The following is a 25,264-nucleotide window of genomic DNA, read 5'->3' as shown; positions in this document are numbered from 1 at the left end:
GATGTTGGTGCGGAGGGATACTATACTGCTGCCTACTCCACTGTCACCCGAGAGCCCTTCTACCATCAGCACCTGGTTCTGCATGCTGATGGGCTGGATCGAGCTAACCGAGCTCTTCGCCACGAGATGTACACCACCCGTCAGCACCTTTACCGTGCTCTGACGCTGCTGCACCCCTTTGTCCGATCTGGACAGGTACCGCGTACTGCGATCTACCCAGCCAGGACCGTGATGCCCCACGGTGTCGGTTGGCCAGAGGTGGGAGGCTACTCTCCCGCACTTGGTCCTCTTCTGCCACCTGAGCGTCGGGCTCTACACCTGAGTATCCGCGGCCCCCAGTCTGCTGACGTGGAGGGCTATCCGTTGCCTCACTACCAGCTGTCGGGCTACGATTACCTCCACAGTACCTCTTGGGACTGATGTAGGCTTGCTTGTAGTATTAGTTGCAGTCGCCGCGAGCCTGTGTGCCGCCTATGATGTTTTAGTCTATGTACTGAACTCTATGTACTGAACTCTATGCATGACCCCTTTTGTAAGTTATGCCGACTACTATGTAGTAGCTATCGTGCTCCTTTCATTATGCATGTTTCATCATGAATGATTCTTGTCATTGCAAATTTCTCAATGCTGAACTACCCCTGTTATATATTAGCAGGATGGTTAGACCAGGTGGTCGTGGTCGTGGTGGCGATGCCCCACCACCACCTGAGTACATGGCTGGTATGATCCAACAGTTTGAACTGAACCGCCAATTCATGGAAAATATGATGGCTCAGTTTCCTCGCCCCAATATGAACCAGCAGCCAGCCCAAGTGACTCTTCAAGATTTCATACGCCTCAACCCAACCATCTACCGCAGCTCAACTCAGCCTCTGGATGCTGATGACTGGCTCCGTGACATCACCTATGAGATGGAGTCTGCTGATGTAGCCCCTGCCAGCTATGTCACCTTTGCTTCCTTCTTCTTGAAGGGACCCGCAGCTCAATGGTGGGACAGCCACAGGCGTACTCTGCCAGCTGGAACAATCATCACATGGCCAGACTTCCAAGCTGCTTTCCGTGCCCGCTTCATTCCTCAAGGAGTCATGGACCGGAAGAAGCGTGAGTTCCGCAACCTCACCCAAGGCAACAAAACTGTCGAAGCTTATCAGCGGGAGTTTCTGGACTTGTCCCGCTATGCTGAAGAAGACATTGCAACTGATGCACGCAGACAGGAGAAGTTCCGTGATGGCCTTCAAGCTGACATCAAGCTCGCACTTCTAGTGCATGACTTTGCTGATTTCGCCACCTTGGTGAACAAGGCCATCAATGTCGAAACTGGTCTGCAGGAATACCAGAGCTCTCACAGGCGCAACCGTGACACGGGCTCATCTTCGGGCTCGCCCGCACAGAAGCGTAAGATATGGATCCCGAACAGCATGTACCGTCCAAATGCATCTGCCCCAAGGCAGACCTATGCTGCACCTCGTCTGCCTCCACCACCATCTAGGCAGTCAAGACTTCCAGCTCCACCATCCCAAGCTCCTGTTCCCACTCCGAATAATGGCTTGTGCTTCAGGTGTGGTCAACCAGGACACCGTGCTAGAGAATGCAACCAGAACCAGAATCAACTGGCCCTTCCAGCAACTGGCCGTGGTAACAATCAGCCCCGCAACAACAATGCTAAGTCTTATGGTCGTGCTCATGCCAACCACGTTGATCTCAACGAAGCTCAAGACCAGCCTGCTACTGTGATGGGTACACTCCTCGTAAATTCAGTACCAGCATCCGTTTTATTTGATACAGGTGCATCGCATTCATTCATGTCAGAAGATTTTGCATACAAGCACGACGTTAAATGTGAGGAGATGAACACCTCTGTATTGGTCAAAACCCCCGTGGGACAGTGTCAAACCTCCTTGGTTGGCATCGATGTCCCCGTGGAAATCGAAGGGCTGGAATTCTATGCCTCTCCCATTATCCTGAAGTCGTCTAACATCGACCTCATTTTGGGTATGGATTGGTTGAAAGCGCATACTGCTTCTATAGTTTGCGCCACTAAGACCGTCCATCTGCTACACCCTTCAGATGAAATAGTTGCTTACCAAGCTCATCTGGTGCAAAATGCCGAGGCAAGGCTCTATGCATTGAATGCATTGAACGCTGCACCACTCGAGGGCATTGAAAACATTCCCGTCGTGCGTGAATTCCTCGACGTCTTCCCTGAAGAACTTCCAGGGATTCCCCCTGCTAGAGCTGTCGAATTCATCATCGACTTGAAACCAGGCACCACTCCTATAGCCAAGCGACCCTACAAAATGCCGCCGCATGAACTCCTTGAGCTTAAGGAGGAAATCGACAAATCTCTTCGCAAAGGATTCATTCGCCCAAGTTGCTCTCCTTGGGGAGCACCTTCTCTCTTTGTCAAGAAGAAGGATGGGACAAACCGGTTAGTTCAAGACTACCGTCCTATAAACCAAGCTACCATTCAGAATAAATACCCTCTTCCTCGGATCAATGATCTGTATGATCAACTGGCGGGTTCGTCAGTGTTCTCTAAGCTCGACTTGAGGTTGGGCTACCACCAGATCCGTGTTCGCGAAGAGGATATCCCAAAGACCGCCTTCGTGACTCGCTATGGTTCATACGAGTACACCGTCATGTCTTTCGGTTTAACCAATGCTCCAGCCACCTTCTCTCGTCTGATGAACTACATATTCATGGATTACCTCGACAAGTTCGTCGTGGTTTATCTGGATGATATCCTGATATTTTCCAAGAACGAAGAAGAACATGCTGAACATCTTCGACTTGTGCTGGAAAAGCTACGAGAACATCAACTATATGCCAAGTTCTCCAAATGTGAATTCTGGCTACCGGAAGTAACCTATCTTGGGCATGTCATCTCTAAGGATGGTATTGCCGTCAACCCCGAGCGAGTTCAGGCTATTCTTGATTGGACTCCTCCCAAGAACGTTAAGCAAGTCAGAAGTTTTCTCGGTCTCGCCAGCTATTGCCGTCGATTTGTCGAGAACTTCTCCAAGATCGCCAGGCCTCTGACTAACCTGTTACATAAGGGCGTCAAGTTCCAATGGACAGACAAATGTCAGGAAAGTTTCCAGGCACTCAAAGACAAGTTGACTTCTGCCCCAGTTCTAGCTCCACCTGATACTAAGAAGGACTTCGTCATTTACTGCGACGCTTCCCGTCAAGGATTAGGCTGTGTCCTAATGCAAGACCGCAAAGTGATTGCTTATGCCTCTCGACAATTGCGCCCTCACGAAGAGAACTACCCAGTTCACGACCTCGAACTTGCTGCTGTCATTCATGCGCTGAAGCAGTGGCGACATTACCTTCTCGGTAATCGTTGCGAGATCTTCACTGACCACCAAAGTCTGAAGTATCTGTTTACTCAGCCAGATCTGAACCTCCGTCAGCAGAGATGGATGGAGCTTGTTGCAGACTTTGACTTGGGTATTTCCTATACGCCAGGCAAGGCTAATGTAATGGCTGATGCCTTGAGCCGCAAGTCTTACTGCAACCACCTCCAGGTTCATAAAGTTCAGCCCTCGCTTGTTGAAGAATTCAGGAAGCTGAACCTCCATATTGTTCCTCCGGGTGCACTCGCTCCCCCTCCTAAGGAATTTGGCAAGGTGAACCTCCACGTTGTTACCCAGGGTTCCCTCAATACCCTAGTTGCTAAACCAGATCTCGTGGACAGCATCAAAAGGCTACAGAAGTATGACTCTGAAGCCCACAAGATTAAGCGCTACCTCGCAGAAGGAAAGCCCTCATTCTTCACCATTGCTGAAGATGGCACCCTATACTTCAAGGGCCGCCTAGTGGTGCCATGTGCAGAGAAAAACCTGGATATGACACAGGAAGTTATGAAAGAAGCTCATGATACGCCTCTATGTATCCATCCTGGTAGTACAAAGATGTACCAGGATATCCGTCAGAGATTTTGGTGGTCTAATATGAAGCAAGACATTGCTCGTTATGTTGCTGAGTGTGACGTTTGCCGTCGTATCAAAGCAGAACATCAAAGGCCTGCTGGAACTCTGCAACCTATCTCTATTCCTGAATGGAAATGGGACCATGTTGAGATGGACTTCGTCACTGGATTTCCCAAATCACAGAAAGGTAATGATGCTATTCTTGTCGTCATTGACCGGCTTTCCAAAGTTGCACATTTCCTGGCGGTCAAAGAAACGATCACTGCTAGCCAGTTGGCAACGCTCTATATGTCCAGGATTGTTTCACTCCACGGTATTCCATTGGTTATCAGTTCAGACCGTGGCAGCTTATTCACTTCAAGATTCTGGGCAAGTTTCCAAGAAGCTATGGGAACTCATCTGTCATTCAGTACTGCGTTTCATCCTCAATCGCAAGGACAAGTTGAACGCGTCAATCAAGTTCTCGAAGACATGCTTCGAGCTTGCGTTATTTCCTTCGGCAAGAAATGGGAGGAATCTCTCCCGTATGCTGAGTTCTCTTATAATAATAGCTATCAAGCTAGTCTGAAGATGGCCCCCTTCGAAGTGTTATATGGACGAAAGTGCCGAACCCCTCTGAACTGGTCAGAAACTGGGGAACGTCCACTCTTCGGTCCGGATATTATCCAAGATGCCGAAGAACAAGTCCGCATTATTCGCGAGAATCTCAAGACTGCTCAGTCACGTCAGAAGAGTCAGTATGACCGTCATCATAAAGACATGGTCTATCAACCTGGCGAAAAGGCTTATCTTCGAGTCACACCTATGAAGGGTGCTCACCGCTTCGGGATCAAGGGCAAACTAGCTCCTCGCTATATTGGCCCATTCACTATTCTCGAAAGGCGTGGAAAAGTGGCATACCAACTGGAGCTACCGCCGAACCTTTCTCAGGTTCACAACGTGTTCCATGTGTCACAACTCCGCCGTTGCTTCAAGGATCCAATCCGAGCTGTGGATCATGAAGTGCTCGAATTGCAGCAAGACCTCTCCTATAAGGAGCATCCGGTCCGCATTCTCGACCAAGCTGAACGCCGCACACGTCAGAAGGCGATCAAGTTTCTCAAAGTCCAGTGGTCGCACCATTCTGAAGATGAGGCCACTTGGGAACGAGAGGATTGTCTGCGCGAAGAATACCCCGCACTGTTTCCTTCTGCCTCCTAAATCTCGGGACGAGATTTCTTGTAGTGGAGGAGATTTGTAACACCCTGAGAATGATGCTACAGTAACTCCCTGTGGTTAAGCTAATCATGTTGCTAAACAGGGCTTGATCACATTTGAATCACACCCTTTTCAAACTCCTAGTTCAAACTTCAATTAAATTTAAAAGTGGAAAATAAAAGTTTTCAAAAATTTAAACAAAAATGTTCTGTGGGTGCTAAATAATACACTGGTAATTATGGTGGAGAAAACACATTTTTATAAAACACCTAAATACTTTTAAATGAAATAAAACAGAAAAGAAAATAAACAAATAAAAAGAAAACAGAAAACAGAACAAACAGAGCAGAAAAAGAAAAGGGAGAAGCCCTTCCCCCCCCCACTGGACCCGTGGCCCATCTGGACCGAACCCCCGGCCCAAACTGGGCCGCCACCCCCCGACCCCCGGCCCAGCCCACTCTCCCCCTCGCCCCCTTCCCTGTTCCCCCGACCGGGGTCGAACAGTGGCCGTCCCCGCCGCACCACCTCGCCGGTGACGGGGAGGATAAGGGCGCCAGCTCCCCCCGCCTCCTCGGGCCTCTCTCCCACTCGCCCCCGCTCGTCCCTCGGCCTCTGCGCCTCCCACCCCGCCAGATCCACCTCCCTCTTCCCTTCGTTCCCCTCTGCCCGAGCGCGCTCGCCGCCGCTCACCGTAGTTCCCGCGGCCACCGTGCCCCAAACGCCACCTCGCCGTGTCGTACGCCGTCGCCGCCCTCGACTACGTCACCTCCGCCTCTCCGTTGGAGCTTGGAGCCACTGCACCGACCGCACCGAGCTCTTCTTCCCCGCACGGCCGCCGTCGATCGCCGCCCCGTTTCGCCGCCTCGAGCCTCCCCGAGCACGCTGCCGTCCCCCTACAGCCTCACAGTGAGCCTCTCCCTCTCCTCCCCCTCTCCGTTAGCTCGCCCGCGCTCCGTAGCTGCTCCCCCACGCGCGCCCGAACGCCGCGCCGCGGAGCTCGCCGCCGGCGATTCTCCGGTGACCAAATGGTCACGGGCGTAGGCCCGCTAGCTCGACCGCGTCGTGCCGCACCCGCCTAGGTAGTTAGTTCGGCCGTTCGCGCGCTCTAACGCAGCATCCGTCGGACACCCGTAGCACCTTGCCGCCGGCGAGCTCGTAGCGCTCGCCCCCGCCCGTTCCAGCCCCTCCGACCACCGCAGTTGGACGCGCGACGCCGAGCCGCGTCGAACGCGCCAAGCCACGCCCCCGCAAACCCACCGTAGCGCAAACCCGCACCCCCTCCCGAGCCGCGCCGCCGCTTTTGGCTCGCCGGAGCCGCTCCGGCGCCGGCCGCCGACGTGGCTGGCCTGGGGCCACCCCAGTGCCCCTGCCAGTGGCCCCCACGGGCCCCAGTTGACTGGGTTGACCCAGTCAACTGCTGACTGGGCAGGCCCAGTCACTGACATGCGGGCCCCGCCGCAAAATATAAAAAAGAAAAGAAAAAGAAAATGTTTTATAAATAAAAATAATTAAATTAACTAATCACTCACTGACATATGGGGCCCACCCCTCTAATTATACTGTTAGATTAGTTTAACTAAATATTAGACTAACAGAGGCTGACATGTGGGTCCCACTGGACCCACCTGTCTGGTTTGACTGGTCAGCCGACCTGTTGACCTGCTGACGTCAGCATTGCCTCATGCTGACGTCATAATTCATTTTTGCTGAATATAAATAATTCCAGAAATTCAAATAAACTTTGAAAATTCATATCTTTTAAACCGTAACTCGGATGAAAATGTTTTCTATATGAAAGTTGCTCAGAACGACGAGACGAATCCGAATACGCAGTCCGTTCGTCCACCACACCTCCCTAACCTATCGAACTAGCAACTTTCCCCCTCCGGTCCGTCTGTCCGAAAACGCGAAACATCGGGAATACCTCCCGGATGTTCCCCCCCTTCGCCGGTACCACCTACTGTCGCGTTAGGACACACCTAGCACCGCTCATTGTCATGTCACGCATCGTCATGCTTATGTTTGCATTGTATTTACTGTTTCTTCCCCCTCTTCTCTCCGGTAGACTACGAGACCGACACTGCTGCTGCCCAGTTCGACTACGGAGTCGACGACCCCTCCTACTTGCCAGAGCAACCAGGCAAGCCCCCCCCCTTGATCACCAGATATCGCCTATTCTTCTCTATACTGCTTGCATTAGAGTAGTGTAGCATGTTACTGCTTTTCGATATCCTATCCTGATGCATAGCCTATCCTTGCTACTACTGTTGATACCTTTACCTGCAATCCTACATGCTTAGTATAGGATGCTAGATTTCCATCAGTGGCCCTACATTCTTGTCCGTCTGCTGTGCTATACTATCGGGCCGTGATCACCTGGGCGGTGATCACGGGTATATACTTATATACTACATACATGACACATGTGATGACTAAAGTCGGGTCGGCTCGTAGGAGTACCCGCAAGTGGATCTTTGTGGCGGAGCGACAGGGCAGGTTGAGACCGCCTAGGTGAGAGGTGGGCCTGGCCCTGGTCGGCGTTCGCGGATACTTAACACGCTTAACGAGATCTTGGTATTTGATCTGAGTCTGGCCATTTGGTCTATACGCACTAACCATCTACGCGGGAGTAGTTATGGGTATCCCGGCGTCGTGGTATCAGCCGAAGCCTTCTTGACGTCAGCGACTGAGTGGCGCGCGCCGGATTGGACTGGAACGCCACTAGGCTAGGTCTGCTTCCGGCCGCGTACGCAACGTGCAGGTGTGCATAGGGCGATGGGCCCAGACCCCTGCGCGCATAGGGTTAGACCGGCGTGCTGACCTCTCTGTTGTGCTTAGGTGGGGCTGCGACGCGTTGATCTTACGAGGCCGGGCATGACCCAGAAAAGTGTGTCCGGCCAAATGGGATCGAGCGTGTTGGGTTATGTGGTGCACCCCTGCAGGGAAGTTTATCTATTCGAATAGCCGTGTCCCTCGGTAAAAGGACGACCCGGAGTTGTACCTTGACCTTATGACAACTAGAACTGGATACTGAATAAAATACACCCTTCCAAGTGCCAGATACAACCCGGTGATCGCTCTCTAACAGGGCGACGAGGAGGGGATCGCCGGGTAGGATTATGCTATGCGATGCTACTTGGAGGACTTCAATCTACTCTCTTCTACATGCTGCAAGATGGAGATGCCAGAAGCGTAGTCTTCGACAGGACTAGCTATCCCCCTTTTATTCTGGCATTCTGCAGTTCAGTCCACTGATATGCCCCTTTACACATATACCCATGCATATGTAGTGTAGCTCCTTGCTTGCGAGTACTTTGGATGAGTACTCACGGTTGCTTCTCTCCCTCTTTTCCCCCCTTTTCTTTTCTATCTGGTTGTCACAACCAGATGCTGGAGTCCAGGAGCCAGACGCCACCGTCGACGACGACACCTACGACACTGGAGGTGCCTACTACTACGTGCAGGCCGCTGACGACGACCAGGAGTAGTTAGGAGGATCCCAGGCAGGAGGCCTGCGCCTCGTTCGATCTGTATCCCAGTTTGTGCTAGCCTTCTTAAGGCAAACTTGATTAACTTATGTCTGTACTCAGATATTGTTGTTTCCGCTGACTCGTCTGTGATCGAGCACTTGTATTCGAGCCCTCGAGGCCCCTGGCTTGTATTATGATGCTTGTATGACTTATTTATGTTTTAGAGTTGTGTTGTGATATCTTCCCGTGAGTCCCTGATCTTGGTCGTACACATTTGCGTGCATGATTAGTGTACGGTCAAATCGGGGGCGTCACACATGAGGGTGTTGACATGACTCTTGCGGCTCAATGCGTCTGCTACTACGTTAGCCTTTCCGGGGTGATAATGCAATCTCATATCATAGTCTTTGATGAGCTCCAAACTCTTGTGATCCGTGTACAACTCTTGTGATCCGTGTACACCTCACAATGGTTTCCGATGAGAAAATGTCTCCATGTTTTCAATGCATGCACTACGGCTGCTAATTCCAAATCGTGCGTAGCATAATTCTTCTCATGGGGTTTAAGTTGTCGTGAAGCATACGAAACAACTCTTCCTTCCTGCATAAGCACTGCTCCAAGTCCTCGACGAGAAGCGTCGCAATAAACTTCATAGTCCTTGCGTTGATCTGGCAGAATCAACACTGGTGATGTAACCAATCGTTTCTTCAACTCCTGGAAACTAGCTTCACATTCCTCAGTCCAATTGAATTTGGTGTCCTTCTTCAATAGCTCAGTCAGGGGCTTAGCAATCCTTGAGAAATTCTCGATAAATCTCCGGTAGTATCCTGCAAGTCCAAGAAAACTCCGGATTTCTTCAACTGCAGTGGGTGATTCCCAACTGGTCACTGTGACAACCTTGGCAGGGTCTACTGCTATTCCTTCTCCAGAAATAACATGTCCAAGGAATCCAACTTCCTTCAACCAAAACTCACATTTGCTGAACTTGGCATATAATTGATGTTCTCTGAGCTTCTCAAGCACCAATCGTAAATGCTCCTCATGCTCTTCTTCATCCTTGGAAAATATTAAAATATCATCAATGAACACCACGACGAACTTATCCAAAAACTCCATAAACACTTTGTTCATCAGGTTCATGAAATAGGCCGGTGCGTTAGTCAGTCCAAATGACATAACGGTATACTCATACAATCCATATCTGGTGGTAAATGCCGTCTTGGGTATATCCTGCTCTCTCATCTTTAACTGATGGTATCCTGATCGTAGATCGATCTTGGAAAATACTTTAGCTCCTTGCAAGCGGTCAAACAAATCATTGATCATCGGCAGTGGGTACTTGTTTTTGATGGTCACTTCATTCAATCCTCGGTAATCAACAACCATCCTTAGTGATCCATCTTTCTTCTCCACTAGAAGTACTGGTGATCCCCACCGTGACGAACTTGGGCGAGTATAGCCTTTATCCAGTAACTCCTTGATCTGCTTCTTAATTTCCTCCAAATCCTTTGCGGGCATCCTGTACGGTCTCTTAGATATTGGCCCTGTGCCTGGCAAAAGTTCAATCAAGAACTCAATGTCTCTATCTGGTGGCATGCCTGGCAACTCTTCTGGAAATACATCCGGATAATCCTTCACCACTGGTACTTCCTCCTGTACAACTCCTGATAAGGAATTCACTTGAGTCCTCTTCGGCATGTGCCTGGATACATACTTGATCCTCTTTCCTTCAGGGGTGGTAAGCAAAATAGTCTTGCTGGCACAATCAATGTTTCCTCCATACAACGATAGCCAATCCATTCCCAAAATCACATCCAAACCTTGCGATTCCAAAACAATGAGGTCTGTGGGGAAAACATGCCTACCAATGGCCAATGGTATCTGAAAACATCCTTGGGTGGCCATATACTCTGCTCCTGGCGAGGTTACTAACATGGGGCTCTTGAGAACTTGGGTGGGCATCTTAAACTTGTTTACGAATCCCCTTGATATGTATGAATGCGATGCACCAGTATCGAAAAGAACAGTTGCAGTAAATGACTTAACCAAAACTTACCTATTACTGCATCAGGCTGAGCTTCAATCTCCTCCACGCTCACGTGGTTCACATGTCCTTTGTTGAACGGGTTCGGCTTCTTCCTAGAGCTTCCATTGCCATTTCCATTTTGGGCTTCGGGACAATCGGTAGCGTAATGTCCCGTCTTCTGGCACTTGAAACAGGTAATGTGACTTAGATCTCTCTTGGTTGGGGTAGATGGGTTGGTGCGGTTCTGTCCGTTTCCTCCTCCATTCCCATTACCATTCTTGGAGCCATTATGGTTGTGCGAACTACCTCCTCCATGGGTATGCTGAAACTGTCCTCCCGGCTTCGGGGTAAATCGTGGCTTCTGCTGGGCTCCAGAATTGTACTTCCCTTGTCCATACTTCCTCTCGCGGTTTTCAATCTGCTGTTGCTTCCCTTCAATCATGAGAGCTCTATCTACCAGCTCCTGGTAGTTGTTGAAAGTTGCGACCATCAACTGCATACTAAGCTCATCATTCAATCCTTCCAGAAACTTCTCCTGCTTGGCAGCATCCGTAGCAACGTCATCTGGTGCATAACGTGCTAACTTACTGAATTCCTCCACATACTGGCCTACGGTGCGTCCTCCTTGGCGTAGGTTGCGAAACTCACGCTTCTTCATAGCCATAGCTCCTGCTGAAACATGAGCTGTACGGAAAGCTTGCTGAAACTGGTCCCATGTGACAGTGTCAATAGGGTGCGTGGCTGTATAATTCTCCCACCATGATGCTGCGGGTCCATCAAGCTGATGTGCGGCAAAACGTACTCTTTCCGCATCTGTGCATCCTGCAGTGGTCAACTCCCTTCCAACTTTGCGGAGCCAATCATCTGCTACAATCGGCTCATGTTTAGCCTTAAGAATCGGGCTAAGTGGTCAACAGGTGGTGGTGGCGGTGGGTTGTTGTTGTTGTTGTTGCCTTGGTTCTGAACTAACACTTGCATCAAGGCATTCTGTTGCTGAATCAACTGGGTGATTTCTGGCGGGAAAACAAATCCGGTGTCGCGTCTCGGAGGCATCTGATAGGTTTAGAAAAGATGAGAATTAAGAATAGAATGAGGTCTAGAGAGAAAACACTACCCATATGCTCATGAGACAAATTCAATCAATGTCACTCAATCAATCCAAACAAGGCAAAACAATCGATCTAACTAGCGTTACAAAGTGCTTGAACTATACTACTAAATGGGGGAAAACTACTACTGATATGGTGGTCTACTAAAAAATTCTGATCCGTTGAAGACTCCATGATGTCTGCTCCAGCTTCATCAATCCATTCGTCTTCACTTGGTTCTGAGTCGGTGTCGTCGATGATGATGTAGTTTTCCGGACAAGTGCATTCGTCGACTTCTGCTTTTGGCACTGGATTTCCCACGAATGATCCAATCTTATTCTCCAGGTCGTCAATCTTCCCGACTAGTGCGTTGATTTCCTCCAAATAGTCTTCGCGTGTAGTCTTGAGTTCTTCTTGGAGCTCCTTGATCTTCGTGAATGCCTTCTTCAGTTCTTCCTTGTCCGTGCATATCTGGTTCTCCTGGCGTCGAATATGTTGGTTCTGCTCCTGGATGAAAGCTGCAATTGATCCATCCTTCTTGGTCTTGATCATCTCCCATTGCGCGTCTTGTCGTCCACAAATTTGACAAATTGTATCCTTAAGCTCCTGGTGATAGACTTCTCCAATGCGTCCCATGGCGATGTGTGCGGCCATGCTCTTCCCTAGGTTCCAAGTTGGTGCTTCGAAAACCAATCTCATGGCACTAAACATCCTTCCTGGAATGATAACTTGAATCTTCCAGCTCTCCTCTTCAGGTAATGTAGCGTTGTAGGTTCCGGTGACGCTTGGTATTCCTATGTTCAAGTACTTGGTGACTTCCTTCAAGTGTCGTCCAAATAGCGTGTCTTCATCTAGTTGCATGAACTTGCTCCTTGCATTCGCCATTCCTAAAAGAGTAGAAAGTGGAGAGGGGTCAGAAATGAGAAGAGAGAAGCTATCTAGGGCTTAAGCTTAGTGGTCGTGTCCTACAGTCAGCGTGTGCTCTGATACCAACTTTGTAGCGACCAGACCTCAAATGGCCTGTGCTGCTGTGCACCAGTGTCATCCCTGGATCAGTAATGCTGACACGCACAGTACAAATGGAGGATTTATAACAGAGTGGCAATCACACACTTATTACATCGAACATCTCCAAAGAGATTAAGTATGAAAACATGGCTTAAGGCCATCTAAAAACGATAACAGCGGAAGACTTGGAAGATAAGTGAGTCCATCAACTCCAGCGGCATCACTGAGTATAAGACCACGACCTAAGGCACCTTACTCGTCGTCTGAAAAGTCTGCAACATGAAACGTTGCAGCCCGAAAACGGGTTAGCACATAGAATATGCTGGCAAAGCAACACATAGAGAGCAATGAACAATGATAAGGCTATACTATATGCATATATGGCTGGTGGAAAGGCTCTATGGTTACAGTTTTTGCGAAAAGCCAATTTTATCCTACTTCAAAAGGAATAAATTTTATTTAACTATCTTGGTGGTTGAAACATTGAGAAGGTACCTCCAGCTCAATCCCAATTAAGTAACATCATTAACCCAACAAAATTAATTATAAGTATCACGGTGATGAGATTCAAATGATAATCCAGGTACTAGATACTCAAGTTGTCCATAACTGGGGACACGGCTAATCATGATCAGTTTGTACACTTTGCAGAGGTTTGTGCACTTCTCCCACAAGACTCGATCGCCTCCGCTTGATTCTCGCACTGCATGATGTTTGAGAAACGGATGACCGAGACACAGTCTTTCAGAAACAGTCACTCTCTACTCTGGATGGACCGGTACACCTACTTTCCCCTACATCTGCTAGTCCACCTCTTCAAGAGATCCTGCAACCTACTCAGCTATGCTAGAGCCCATAATAGCTTGCGGCTACACATGGAAGTTTCTAGCATGAATAATTTATGATCCCTTTGAGCCTGGGTGGCGGACCTTATACATACAGACAACACTGGGTTCTCCAGGTGCCTCAATCCACCCAGATGTGAGTTTTAGTTGCCACCTTAAGTTGAACCATTATTAAACACTCACATCTGTCATGAATATCTCTCAAACCCAAACCACGTCTACGCATAGCATGGCAATAATAAAAGCAACGTAGAAGTAACTCCCAAGGGTTTGATAGTAAACAGGTAATAGGTACTACCACAACTACATCCCAATACCCACAGTTTAATTAGATCCTAATCATGCAATGTGTTTGGGAAAATAGATCTAATGCAATAAAACTGGGTATGAACGGGGTATGATCAAAGTGTTACTTGCCTTGCTGATGATCCGCAAAACCTAGCGAGTCGAAGTAACAAGCGGCACACTCCGGGTATTCTATCGCAAACAAACAAGCATACAATCAGTACTCAGCTAATGCACAGGTAAAACTCGAATGAAAGATCCAACCAGAAATTTCAACTTAAGAACTCCGGTTTGCAAAAAGAATCAACTCGAAAGAAGCAACGAAAGTCAAACGGCGGAAGAAAGAAACTTCGTTTGCTAATCTGGATCTAGGTCAAATTTTACTGTAGCAAAACTTGTTTGAGTAGGTTAAACGGAAAGAGAATTTCGAGACGAAACTCTAGGCGCTTGAATCACCTGATTCCGATAAACGAGCGAAAAGTTAAACAGATTCGAAGTTTCGATCAGAAATCGAACCTGAGAAAATAACGAGAAAATCCGTCGAAAAAGAAAAACGGACGAACGGTTAAATAACGGACGTTCGTTAACAGAGAAAAACCGACAAACGCGTTCGTTAAAACGAACGGTTCGGTGAACGCTCGCAAAGTAATAAAACCGGAAAAAAACCGATCTAGAGTTTTTTTTAAATATGTTCCGCGGAAAATATTGCGTAGAAAAATAAATAAAAATCAGAAAAATACGAGATAAAATTTCCCCGTCTAGTTAGAAAATCTAGAATAGGGTGAACATTTTTAAAATCAGAATTAAATACTTTGAAAACATGCATATTTTTAAATGCAATAAAAATTGCAAATAAATTCCAAATAATGTTTTTTAAACATTTTTCCTCCAGTATTTCAATGTTTTTGGAGAAGTCATATTTTCTCCTCTCGTTTATTTTAAAATGAAATATTCTTCCGGAGAGAAAAATAATCAAAAACCAAAATCCTCGTTGGAAAATCAAATTTGAAAAATTCGAGAAAATCCCCAACTCTCTCCGAGGGTCCTTGAGTTGCTTAGGATTTATCGAGGATTTGTCAAAATGCACAAAACATGATATGCAAATGATGATCTATGTATAACATTCCAAATTGAAAATTTGGGATGTTACATTCCACTATTAAGAAACCTATGGGAAGGATTAATGATGTTCTTATTGTTGCAAATAGGAATTATGTGCCCGTAGATTTCATTGTTCTTGATAGATATTGCAACCCTACATGTCCTATTATTCTTGGTAGACCTTTCCTTAGAATGATTGGTGCAATTATTGATATGAAATTTCAATTTCCATTAAGGAAGGGCATGGAACACACTCCTAGAAATAAAATTAAGTTGCCATATGAATCTATTATGAGATCTACTTATGGATTGCATACCAAAGATGACAATACCTAGATCTATGTGTTTTCATGCCTAGCTAAGGGCGTTAAACAATAGTGCTTGTTGGGAGGCAACCCAATTTTATTTTTGAGTTTTTTGTTTTGCTACTGTTTTGAATAAAATACACATTATTACCTCTTTAGTAATTGTGTTTTGGTGTTTTAATTAGTGTTTGTTCCAAGTAAGACCTTTGGGATAGCTTACGGTAATAGTTGATTTGATCTTGCTGAAAAACAGAAATTTTTGCGCCCAGTCCCTTAATTTTTAAAAATCACAGAAGCGTGATAAAATTCTGAATTTTTTACACAAGATTAAGATACAAATTGCCTATCTTGTCCTAATTTTTTAGAATGTTTGGAGTTACAGAAGTATTCGAAGTAACCAAATTACTACAGTCTGTTCTGTTTTTGGCACATTCTGTTCTCTATGTGTTGTTTGCTTATTTTGATGAATCTATGGGTAGTATCGGGGGGTATGAACCATGGAAAAGTTGGAATACAGTAGATATTACACCAATATAAATAAAGTATGAGTTCAGAACAGTACAAAAAGTGGTGATTTATTTTCTTATACTAACGGAGCTTATGAGATTTTCTGAGTTTTGTGTTGTGAAGTTTTCAAGTTTTGGGTAAGGATTTGATGGAATATGGAATAAGGAGTGGCAAGAGCCTAAGCTTGGGGACGCCCAAGGCACCCCAAGGTAATATTCAAGGACAACTAAGAGCCTAAGCCTTAGGATGCCCTAGAAGGCATCCCCTCTTTCATCTTTGTACTTGAGGCTATATTTTTATTCACCACATGATATGTGTTTTGCTTGGAGCGTCTTGTATGATATGACTCTTTGATTTTTAGTTTGCCACAATAATCCTTGATGTACACACCTTTTGAGAGGGACACGCATGAATCGTGATTTATTAGAATACTCTATGTGCTTCACTTATATGTTTTGAGCTAGGCAATTTAGCTCTAGTGCATCACTTATATCTTTTTAGAGCACAGCGCTGGCTTTATTTTGTAGAAATTATTGAACTCTCATGCTTCACTTATATTATTTTGAGAGTCTTTTTAAACAGCATGGTATGCATTGGTTATGAATTTAGTCCTAATATGATAGGCATCCAAGAGGGATATAATAAAACTTTCATATAAAGTGCATTGAATACTATGAGAAGTTTGATTCCTTATGATTATTTTGAGATATAAAGATGGTGATATTAGAGTCATGCTAGTGAGTAATTGTGAATTGGATAAATACATGTGTTAAGGCTTGTGATTCCCATAGCATGCACATATGGTGAACTGTTATGTAACGAAGTTGGAGCATGATGTATTATTTTATTGTCTTCCTTATGAGTGGCGGTCGGGGATGAGCGATGGTCTTTTCCTACCAATCTATCCCCCTAGGAGCATGCGCGTAGTACTTTGTTTCGATGACTAATAGATTTTTTCAATAAGTATGTGAGTTCTTTATGACTAATGTTGGGTCCATGGATTATACGCACTCTCTCCCTTCCACCATTGCTAGCCTTTCTATTACCATGCAACTTTCGCCAGTGCCATACACCCACCATATACTTTCCTCAAAACAGCCACCATACCTACCTGTTATGGCATTTCCATAGCCATTCCGATATATATTGCCATGCAACTTTCCACCATTCCATTTTATTATGACACGCTTCATCATTGTCATATTGCTTTGCATGATCATGTAGTTGACATCGTATTTGTAGCAAAGACACCTTTCATAATCCTTTCATACATGTCACTCTTGAGTCATTACACATCCCGGTACACCGCCGGAGGCATTCATATAGAGTCATATTTCGTTCTAAGTATCGAGTTGTAAGTAAATAAAGTGTGATGATCTTCATTATTAGAGCATTGTGCCATGTGAGGAAAAAAAGGGAGGCCAAAGAAGCCAAACAAAAAAAATAAAAAATGAAAAAATGAGAGAAAAAGAGAGAAGGGGCAATGTTACTATCCTTTTTCCACACTTGTGCTTCAAAGTAGCACCATGATCTTCATGATAGAGAGTCTCCTATGTTGTCACTTTCATATACGAGTGGGAATTTTTAATTATAGAACTTGGCTTGTATATTCCAACGGTGGGCTTCCTCAAATTGCCCTAGGTCTTCATGAGCAAGCAAGTTGGATGCACACCCACTTAGTTTTCCTTTGAGATTTCATAAACTTATAGCTCTAGTGTATCCGTTGCATGGCAATCCCTACTCACTCACATTGATATCTATTGATGGGCATCTCCATAGCCCGTTGATACGCCTAGTTGATGTGAGACTATCTCCCTTTTTTTGTCCTCTCCACAACCACCATATTCTATTCCACCTATAGTGCTATGTCCATGGCTCACACTCATGTATTGTGTCAAAGTTGAAAAGGTTTGAGAACATCAAAAGTATGAAACAATTGCTTGGCTTGTCATCGGGATTGTGCATGGTTTGAGTATTTTGTGTGATGAATATGGAGCATAGCCAGACTATATGATTTTGTAGGGATAAGCTTTCTTTGGCCATGTTATTTTGAGAAGACATAATTGCCTTGTTAGTATGCTTGAAGTATTATTGTTTTTACGTCAATATTAAACTTTTGTTTTGAATCTTATGGATTTGAACATTCATGCCACAATAATTACATGGATAAATATGTTAGGTAGCATTCCACATCAAAAATTCTGTTTTTATCATTTACCTACTCGAGGACGAGCAGGAATTAAGCTTGGGGATGCTTGATACGTCCCCAACATATCTATAATTTTTGATTGTTCCATGCTATTATATTATCTGTTTTGGATGTTTTATATGCATTAATATGCCATTTTATATTATTTTTGGGACTAACTTATTAACCTAGAGCCCAGTGCCAGTTTCTGTTTTTTCCTTGTTTGTGAGCTTCGTAGAAAAGGAATACCAAAAGGAGTCCAAAGGGAGTAAAACCTTCACGATGATTTTTCTTGGACCAGAAGACACCCAGGAGAATTGGAGTGCAAGTTAGAAGAGCCACGAGGCGGCGACAAGGGTGGAGGGCGCGCCCAGGGGGTAGGGCGCGCCCCTACCTTGTGGGCCCCCCGGTGACCCCCTGACCTAGATCTTCTCCTATATATTCACATGTATTCCCAAACCACCAGAAGTATCCATGAAAACACTTTTCCATCGCCGCAACCTTTTGTTCCCGTGAGTAGTTTACCTCAGACCTACGGGTCCATAGCTAGTAGCTAGATGGCTTGTTCTCTCTATTTTATTCTCAATACCATGTTCTTCTCGATGTTCTTAGAGATCTATCCGATGTAATCTTCTTTTGCGGTGTGTTTGTCGAGATCTGATTAATTGTGGATTTATGATTGGCTTATCTATGAATATTATTTGAATCTTCTCTGAATTCTTTTATGCATGATTTGATATCTTTGTAATTCTCTTCGAACTATCGGTTTGGTTTGGCCAACTAGATTGGTTTTTCTTGCAATGGGAGAAGTGCTTAGCTTTGGGTTCAATCTTGCGATGTCCTCTCCCAGTGATAGTTGTGGCAGCGAGGCACGTATTGTATTGTTGCCATCGAGGATAAAAAGATGGGATTTACATCATATTGCTTGAGTTTATTCCTCTACTTCATGTCATCTTACTTAAAGCATTACTCTGTTCTTCATGAACTTAATACTCTAGATGCAGGCAGGAGTCGGTCGATGTGTGGAGTAATAGTAGTAGATGCAGGCCGGAGTCGGTCTACTTGACACGGACATGATGCCTATATTTCATAATCATTGCCTTGGATATCATCATAACTTTGCGCTTTTCTATCAATTGCTCGACAGTAATTTGTTCACTCACCGTATTATTTGCTATCTTGAGAGAAGCCTCTAGTGAGACCTAAGGCCCTCGGGGCTATTTTCCATCATATAAGTTTCCGATCTACTATTTTGCAATCTTTTACTTTCCGATTTATAAACCCAAAAAACCCAAAAATATTTACTTTATCCTTTGTTTAGTTTTATCTATCTCTATGAGATCTCACCTTTGCAAGTGATCGTGAAGGGATTGAGAACCCCTTTATCGCATTGGGTGCAAGTGTTTGATTGTTTGTGCAGGTATTTGTGATTTGTGCGTTGTCTCCTACTAGATTGATACCTTGGTTTTCTAACTGAGGGAAATACTTATCTCTACTTTGCTGCATCACCCTTTCCTCTTCAAGGGAAAAACCAACGCAAGATCAAGAAGTAGCACGGCCCAATAGACTTGTCGACTGCAGATGTCCCTGCTCCCCTTCTTGAAAAGGAACACACTGTACTTATTAAAGAAGAACAGAAGAGGAACATGTTAAAGAATTGAAGAGGAAGCATATTATGTAGATTCCACTTCTTTCTATACAATGTTGGTTGCGCACCCATGATGAATCAGAGCGCGCAAAAAAATGCAATTCCCTGTTGTCTCTCTATATGTGGCCACATGTATTTGGAAACTCAAGTGGGAGCAGTAGCTGACCAATTAAATGTTGTCCATTAACTAATATTTCGGTGTATTAAGAATGGGGTCCTTAATACCCCTGAGTTATGCACAGGGGGTAGCATCCTTCCCGACAACAGGGCTTGCTGGAGGATAACCAAAGCCAAATTCAAAACTAGATTATGGGAAGCAAAAAAGATCTCAGAAGACAAAGATCAGAATTGATGAAGTCACAGCACGAAGGCCTGACAAGACCCTTGTCGGAACAAGCTCATCAAGATTCAAGCCCGAATAGCTCCGAGCCCGGCAAGTATCCCACTACCTTGCCACCGCTCCACCTCATCGATCAGGTTGTCACTTGTCGATTAGGTGTCGAGCAGGTAGGCGGTTTGGTGAGACTTGTCTGGGCACGTGGCAGCTCACCGTCGAAGACACCACTTTAATGACACCCGTCCAAATGATGTATCAAAGGAATAAAACGTAGATGGGTGAACGACACAGAAGGAGAGACCAACCTCTCCTGAGAGCTCCATCCACTAGACACCTCACGGTGCATTAAATGCATTTGTTCTTACCCGTCAGAGTTAGGTATTTGGCACAGTAGCCAATATTTACAGTGTAGATTTACTATTTTACCATTATGGTGGCCCCTTAGTCTATCAAAGGAGGCCAATGGCTACCTTAGCAAAGGTCGAAACCCTACCCATTTATGCACATAGCAGCACTCTCTAAGCTCCTTGCTGGAAGTGTGCTCCTTGTAAACTAGACACATACACATCCAATACACAAAGCAGGAGTAGGGTTTTATGCTTCACAGCGCCCTGAACCTTGGTAAACACTGTGCGTTCCCTGCTGACCCTGCTCTTTCTGCCCGCCGATCCCTCTAGTCGAACCGCAAAGGGATTGACATGATCCCATAGATGGTCGTACGCACGGCATCTTTGGCATGCCAGGTAGGGGGGTCGCTTGTGTGAACTAGGTTCAGCAGTGTCGTGGTTCAACACGATCACCTATGGGCCATCGGCCCCTTGTGGTTCGGCAAGGGGGAAGGGCGCGTTGCACAAAGAGCGGATGCCGTAGAGCAACACGACAGCGGTGACACAGGCAGTTTTTACCCAGGTTCGGGCCGCCGCGAGGCGTAAAACCCTACTCCTGCTTTGGTGGATTGATGAGAGGACCGTGGTGGAGACGCAGTGCTCAAGCCCGGCAAGGTCGCCTTGGGACGAGAGCAGCTACGCGCGTATCAGTGTATAGAGGTATGAATCCTTTCTAAGGTTGCCTCGGCCCTCCTTTTATAGGTCAAGGGGCTACCACAATGGAAAAACAATCATTATCCAGTGATTAGATAGCCACAGTGCTTTCATACCTAACTCTGCAGACAGGACAAGGTGCATTAAATGCATCGCTTAGTGACACGTCGTGGGTGTAGCCTAGCAAGCCTTGCCATGCCATTTAACCACCTTCTCGCCTGCCTGCGTGACACGCCCCTGGACGGGTGTCATTTAGGGGTGATCTTCCTCAGAAATGGCTGCCACGTGCCAAATGACAGCCAATTAATCACTTGGGGGCTCGACACCGCACCGATAAGTGACTTGTGTTGCTGTGGGGTGGAGCGGTAGAGCCTTGGCGGGGAAGCAGGCCGCCAGCGTCCCGGCAACCCTTGCCGGGGAAGCCTTGGGACTTGCCTTTGGGGTGGCCTCGACCTTTACCAGGCTTGCCTGCCCAGCAAGGGAGGTTTTTCCCTTAGTGATATCTTGTTTCTATGGCTTGTCTTGGTCTTCTTGATCCGCCCTTTGGTTCCTCGAAGAGCTATCTCTTTTGCTTGGCCTTGTTTTGTTGCTGTAACCTTGCCCATGAGCCTATGTATAGTTCGGTCAACATACGCCAGGGTTTGTTGCACCGACGGGAGCCCCCGGGCCTGGCCCGAACGCGCTGCCAAGCGTCGTTGGGGTAGGCCCTATCTGGTACACATGCAGAAGGTTCGTGATGGTTCATCCCTTGAGATTTTCTTTGCTTCTTCATTAGTTCGTGCTTGAGTCAGTTTCCGGTTTTTCTGTGTGTCGTGCAAGATGTTATGGGGGAGTTTTAAGCCACGGTCTGTGGTCTACCCACGTCCCACGTTCACGGGGTGATAACTGCCATTCCACTAGCTTCTCCGCTTCTGGCGTTTCTGCCACATGTGCTGCATGCATTGCACAAGGTTGGTGGTGGACACGAAGGGCGCGGAAATGTGTGCCATGGCAGAAAGCCAGACACCATGGATTGGGGCAGGGGGTCGGCCTTGATTCCACGAGTCGTTGGTGGTGCGGGGGAGTCGGATTGGCAGAATGGGGCGGTTGCCTCCCCTGAGTGAGGAGCCAGCTCCAGGCCTCGTTTGCCAATAAAAGGGGATGTGGGTGAGGTGCTGGCTCACATCTATCTCTTCCTCCTTTCTTCTGGTATTGTTTCTCCATTATGGTGAGGGGGAGAGGGCGCAGTGGCACTCCAGTAGCGGTGGCGAGGGCTTCTGCTCGACAGCGCCTCCCTCCTCCTGCTGGGGACGCGGGAGCAGAGCCCGTCGTGAGGGGAGGCAGGAGAGGACGGGGATGTGGTCGCTGTGGCGTGCTCGGGGTCGAGGAGGACGGGGTGGTGCGCTGATTGTACCTCCCCCAGCTGTCTAGGACCCGAATGAGGGCCACGTTAGGAACCAGCCGCTGGAGTTCATCGTCAAGCTGTGAGGGCCTCCGTCTTCGGCTTCCCACTCCATTTGCAAGAGCGATGGAGGTCGAGCAGCTACCGGGGCTGAGGCTGCACATGAGGGGCTGCTGTAATGGCAGCATGCGAGCGGATGTGGAGTTCCCCGCTCCTCATGTCATGCTTCTCCGGCGTGGTTGGAAGACTTTTGCTCGTGCCCACAGCTTGGCGGCCAGGCACGTCCTCCAATTCAAATTAATGGATGCCACCCCGCTCTCCGTCAAAGTCTTCGGACGCTCGGGTGCTCGCTTAGGGTGCTGCGTGGAGAGCTCGACTGACGACGAAAGTTCCTCCGCGAGCGATAGAGACGAAGAGGACAGTGACGGCGATGATGGCGGAGCCGATGGGGAGGACGACGACTCTGACTCCGGCTGAACACCAGCCGCACCGTCACCGTCAGTCGGCAACACCACCATCTGCACCTGCATCTCCTTCCAGGCAAGGCGATTTTCCGGGGTGTTGGGTGCGGGCGGTGCCTCCGCTTCCTCCAGCGGTCTTCCAGCTGGACCCAGGCAGGCTTCCCCATGGGCTCCAGCTTCGTTCGCCCTGCCGCGTCCTACTGGCCCTGGTGGCGGTGACCAGGGCGTCGCCTAGTCGCTCTCCCCATCCATCACCTTCGTATGCACCCTCCTGATCTTGTCAAGCTTCGTCTCTTGAGCCCTGACATGTTCAGGCTGGGCTTCTGCCCATGCGCTCCTTTTTCCCTCTTGACATCACCCTGTAGTTCCTAGGAGGAGAGGGACAAGAAAGGGGCACTTATCTTTTTTCAGTCTAAAACGTGTAGGCACTTGCCAAACTTTAGTCACAAATATGTGATCTTCTTTATCCATGTTTGTGTTCTGTAAGATCTGTACTTGTTTATCCACATATTAATGAAAAAAGACAAGCCTTGTCGGGTACTTGTGCATGTACTATGTCCATGAAGAGGTGAGATGCCTCTATATGTTTAAGTAAACAAGTTTTCTCCGGCAAGCTATACTGCCGGTTCCTTCTGTTTGTTGCCGCGGGGCTTGGCCCACCGGGCTCAAAACTATGGAAAGGGACCAGCCCCTCGTCGAACCTCCTCCTTCAAAGGCCACTGCAACCACCTTGACCGTAGCAACGTTCGGGACAAAGGATGGAGCACCCATGCTTCAAGGTGACGAGGTTTTCATATGCACAAGTTTCCTTCTTACAGAACATGGATGGATAAGAAGGAACTTATCTGTTTGGCTTGTCGGGGAATGATACGTAGGCTCGTCTTTGTTTCTTCTCTTCGGGACCGAGTCCGCGGCAAGAGCCCTACAGTTTACCGCAGAGAAAAACAAAGCTACATATGATCTTATCTACATGATCATGCCATGCTCATGTTATGCTATGCATGCATGCAAGTTTTTGGGGGCCCCAGCGCTTCGTTTATTTATCTGTTGCTGAGGATCTGCGCCTGACTTTGTACAAAGGGTTACATGAAACATCGGCAAGGCTTGTACAAAACGGTGGCTGTCGGGCAGGGCCCGACAGCCGTGCCTCATGGGTAGAACTTACGGAGATGCTCAATGTTCCATGAGTTTTGCAACTGAATACCATCTCCGGTCTCCAGAAGGACTGTGCCAGGTCTGGTGACTCGTACTACCCGGTAAGGGCCTTCCGACTTTGGTGTCAACTTGTTTGTACCTTTGGCGGACTGAACATGCCTAAGGACAAGGTCGCCTTCCTCAAGGATCTGGGCATGAACCCTGTGGTTGTGATAGCGACGCAGGGCTTGCTAGTAGTGTGCAGCACGTGTAGTAGCCGAGAGATGGTTCTCCTCGAGGAGCACAACATCGTCATGCCGGTGCTGTGATACGTCTCCAACGTATCTATAATTTTTGATTGCTCCATGCTATATTATCTACTGTTTTGGACAATATTGGGCTTTATTATCCACTTTTATATTATTTTTGGGACTAACCTATTAACCGGAGGCCCAGCCCAGAATTGCTGTTTTTTGCCTATTTCAGAGTTACGCAGAAAAACAATATCAAACGGAGTCCAAACGGAATGAAACCTTTGGGAGCGTGATTTTTGGAACGAACATGATCCAGGAGACTTGGACCCTACGTAAGAGAATCTTCCAGGAGGCCACGAGGTAGGGGGGCGCGCCCACCCCCCCAGGGCGCGCCCTCCACCCTCGTGGGCCCCACGTTGCTCCACTGACGTACTTCTTCCTCCTATATATACCTACGTACCCCCAAACGACCAGATAGGGAGCCAAAAACCTAATTCCACCGCCGCAACCTTCTGTACCCACGAGATCCCATCTTGGGGCCTTTTCCGGAGCTCCGCCGGAGGGGGCATCCATCATGGAGGGCTTCTACATCAACACCATAGCCTCTCCGATGAAGTGTGAGTAGTTTACCTCAGACCTTCGGGTCCATAGTTAGTAGCTAGATGGCTTCTTCTCTCTTTTTGGATCTCAATACAATGTTCTCCCCCTCTCTTGTGGAGATCTATTCGATGTAATCTTCTTTTTGCGGTGTGTTTGTTGAGATCGACGAATTGTGGGTTTATGATCAAGATTATCTATGAACAATATTTGAATCTTCTCTGACTTCTTTTATGTATGATTGGTTATCTTTGCAAGTCTCTTCGAATTATCAGTTTGGTTTGGCCTACTAGATTGATCTTTCTTGCAATGGGAGAAGTGCTTAGCTTTGGGTTCAATCTTGCGGTGTCCTTTCCCAGTGACAGTAGGGCAGCAAGGCACGTATTGTATTGTTGCCATCGAGGATAACAAGATGGTTTTTTTATCATATTGCATGAATTTATCCCTCTACATCATG

This window comes from Triticum aestivum, chromosome 7D (genome assembly GCF_018294505.1).
Source record: "Triticum aestivum cultivar Chinese Spring chromosome 7D, IWGSC CS RefSeq v2.1, whole genome shotgun sequence".
In the NCBI taxonomy this organism is placed as follows: Eukaryota; Viridiplantae; Streptophyta; class Magnoliopsida; order Poales; family Poaceae; genus Triticum; species Triticum aestivum.
This window is presented reverse-complemented; position numbering follows the sequence as displayed.